The sequence below is a fragment of the Heptranchias perlo genome, unplaced genomic scaffold (assembly GCF_035084215.1).
Source record: "Heptranchias perlo isolate sHepPer1 unplaced genomic scaffold, sHepPer1.hap1 HAP1_SCAFFOLD_63, whole genome shotgun sequence".
Lineage (NCBI taxonomy): Eukaryota > Metazoa > Chordata > Chondrichthyes > Hexanchiformes > Hexanchidae > Heptranchias > Heptranchias perlo.
The window spans coordinates 3,121,898-3,125,706 of NW_027139655.1; the positions used below are offsets into that span (position 1 = coordinate 3,121,898).

General features: G+C 43.0%; 1 non-coding gene across 1 annotated transcript; it reads left to right on the forward strand.

Annotated features, from left to right (window-relative positions):
• Positions 1–606: 606 nt before the first annotated feature.
• LOC137317703 (U1 spliceosomal RNA) lies at positions 607–769 on the forward strand. The gene has a single exon (XR_010961749.1). It is a non-coding gene; the product is annotated as a U1 spliceosomal RNA (small nuclear RNA).
• The last annotated feature ends 3,040 nt before the right edge of the window (positions 770–3,809 follow it).

Below are 3,809 nucleotides of genomic sequence, written 5' to 3' on the forward strand. Positions count from 1 at the left end.
ACCCCCTCGGGCAGAATGTAAAATTCAAATTGCTGTAATGTACCTGTAATGAATCTGAAATGAATCTGTAAGCAATAATCTGTGTTGAGTATGATGCAATGAGACACCCTAGAGTGTCATGAACTGTAATTATGTCCAATGTGTTCATTGAACTGTACTTGACGTAACCTGCAAATTGTATAATCTGTATTGTGTACGTTTGGAAAGTGATATGACAACTGTATTGTATGTACTGCTGCAAATTTTATGAATAAAGTATATTTTTTGGAAAAAAAAGATTCAAGGCGAGGAGGGCGGTAGTGGGACAAGTGAAGAAACAAGAGATGAGCTGTAAATGGGCAGAGCCATTCAGGAATGCTCCGTTCCATCCGGCGAATGGGGGGCGCTCTTTCCTTTTATGGGTGATATGCAAATGAGGCAGCGAATACTGTTGAATCTGCAAAAACGATCATATTTAACCAAAGAAATGATGGAAAAACAATGATTCTTACATTTCCAGTAAACATTCCTTATAAAAATGGAAAATGAACGTTTAAAATTCTTATTTGCCCTAATGTGAAAGAGTGTTGACTGCCGTTGGATGGAAATTTGCAACACCATTCGAGCATACTTACCTGGCAGGGGAGAGACCTTGATCAGAAAGGAGGTTCTCCCAGTACGAAACTAACCCATTGCACTCCGGGTGTGCTGACGCCTGCGATGTCCCCAAATGCGGGATACTCGACTGCAAAATTTGTGGTAGTGGGGACTGCGTTCGCGCTCTCCCCTCGTTCATGACTAAAAACAGAAATAATGTGTGCTCCCAGACCAGTGACTTTAATGGCAACTTCGAATCACTGCCTATCTGAGCTGTGATGTGGAGATGCCGGTGATGGACTGGGGTTGACAATTGTAAACAATTTTACAACACCAAGTTATAGTCCAGCAATTTTATTTTAAATCCCACAAGCTTTCGGAGGCTTCCTCCTTCGTCAGGTGAAGCCTCCGAAAGCTTGAGGAATTTAAAATAAATTTGTTGGACTATAACTTGGTGTTGTAAAATTGTTTACAATCTGAGCTATCACCTCGAAGGACTTGCTGGCCGATTAACAATGGTGTTCGTCGTTCTTTTCTGTAAAATACCTAGTAACCCTTAGATATTAAAGCATTTCTAGGACAGGGCGCTGAGATGCAGCCACCGCAAAAGCTCGATGGGGAAAGGCCACAGATTAGGACACTCTCGCCATCGTAGGCCGAGGGACTGGAAACCAAAAAAAACTCCTTGTAATGACTGTAATTGCTGTAATGTAACTGTAATCTATACTGATTGCAAGTGCAATGAGGCACCCTGCAGTGTCATGAACTGTATTTATCATGTATGACCTGTAGTTGTATTGTGATAGTTGCATTGTTCTGTTTACCTTTACAATTTTTATGAATAAATAATATTTTTGAAATATATAAATAAAAACATCGCCAGAACTTTCAAACAAGCACCAAGACATAGCTTGGCTGGTGGTGAGAAGGGCCCTTCCTTTCAGATCCTTCTTGCACTCCCGGTCTCTCAGCGCCACCGCACATTGTCCCCGAGGAGGCTGCGGTGCAGACCAAACCGTCACCCATCTCATTCTGGAATGCGCCTTTGCAAAGAAGGCCTGGAGAGAGATGCAGTGGTATCTGTCCAAGTTCGTCCCGAGCAGCTCCGTAACACAGGACTGTGTGCTCTACGGGCTGTTCCCGGGGACGCACACCGAGACAGACATCAACTGCTGCTGGAAGTCCATTAACTTGGTGAAAGACGCCCTTTGGTCTGCCCGAAACCTGCTGGTCATCCAGTGCATGGAGCTGTCCTCGACCGAGTGTTGCAGACTGGCACGTTCCAAGGTCCAGGACGACGTGCTCAGGGACGCACTGAGGATGGGTGCGGCCACCGCAAAGGCTCTGTGGGGAAAGGCAACCGTTTATAGCCTTCCCGCCATTGTATACCGAGGGGCTGAAATCAGGGGAAAAAAAACCCTGTGCAGAATGTAAAATTCAAATTGCTGTAATGTACCTGTAATGAATCTGTAATGTACCTGTAATGAATCTGTAATCAACAATCTGTGTTGAGTATAATGCAATGAGACACCCCATAGTGTGATGAACTGTAATTATGTACAATGTGTTCATTGAACCGTACTTGATGTAACCTGCAAATTGTATAATCTGTATTGTGTACGTTTGGAATGTGATATGACAACTGTACTGTATGCATTGCTGCAAATTTTATTAATAAAGTACATTTTTTTGAAAAAAAAAAGCTGGAGTAAACCATTGGGATGGGAGAAATCTATTGGTGCTCCAGATATCTATTGGGGCTTCCGGTAATCTATTGATGGTCCAGAAACCACTGGGACAGGAGAAAGGAGCCACACAAGAGATTGTTACACAAGATTAGGGCTCATAGGATTGGAGGTAATATATTAGCATGGATTGACGATTGGTTAACGGACTGGAAAAAAGGAGTAAGGAATAAATGGGTCATTTTCGGGTTGGCAGGTAGTAACGAGACGGGTGCTTCAATGATCAGTGCTGGAGCCTCAGCTGTTTACAATCTATATCATTGACTTATAGGAGGGGACCGAGAATAATGTATCCAAACTTGTTGACGATACAAAGGTGGGAAAGTAAGTGGTGAGGATGACGCAAAGAGGCTTCAAAGGGATATAGACAGGTTAAGTGAATGGGCGAGAAGGTGGCAAAAAGAGTATAATGTGGGGAAATGTGAGGTTATTCACTTTGGTAGCAAGAATAGAAAAGCAGAATATTTTTTTAAATGGTGAGAGACTAAGAAATGTTGTAGTCAGGGGGATTTGGGTTTCCTTGTACACGAATGAAAGAAAGTTAACATGCAGGTACAGCAAGCAATTAGGAAGGGAAATGCTATGTTATCCAATATTTCAAGGGGGTTGGAGTACACGAATAAGGAGGTCTTGCTGCAAATATATAGGACTTTGGTGAGACCACATCTGGAGTACTGTGCACAGTTTTGGTCTCCTTACCTAAGGAAGGATATACTTGCCTTAGAGGGCGTGCAACGAAGGTTCACTGGATTGATTCCTGGGATGAGAGGGTTGTCCTATGAGGAGAGATTGAGTAGAATGGGCTCATGTTCTCTGGATTTTAGAACAATGAGTGGTGATCTAATTGAAACGTATAAAATTCTTAGAAGGCTTGACAAGGTAGATGCAGAGAGGCTGCTCTCCCTGGCTGGAGACTCTAGAACTAGGGGTCATAGTCTCAAGATGAGGGGTCGGCCATTTAGGACCGAGAAGAGGAAAACAATTACTCAGCGGGTTGTGAATCTTTGGAATTTTCTGCCCCCCAGAGGGCTGTTGATGCTCAGTTGTTGAGTATATTCAAGACTGACATCGATCGATTTTTGGACACTGAGGGAATCAAGTGATATGTGGATACGGTGGGAAAGTGGAATTAAGGTTAAAGTTCAGCCATGATCTTATTTAATGGAGGAGCAGGGTCCAGGGGCCGAATGGCCTACTTCTGCTGTACTGTACAGGAAAATCTATGCACCAACCAACTCGACATCTTTGCTTCACAATTTGGCAAAGGTTTTGCTATTTAACAATAAAAGAGGAATATCTTTAATTTATAAAGCGCCCTTCACGATCAAAGCAGGTCCGGAAGCGATTTGCAGCCAATGGAGTGTTTTTTGAAGTGTAATCACTTGTAATGTAGGAACACAGCAGCCGATTTTCACAGAGCAAGGTCCCATAAACAGCAATGTAATAATAAGCAGATCATCTGTACTGGTGATGTTGGTTGAGGGATAA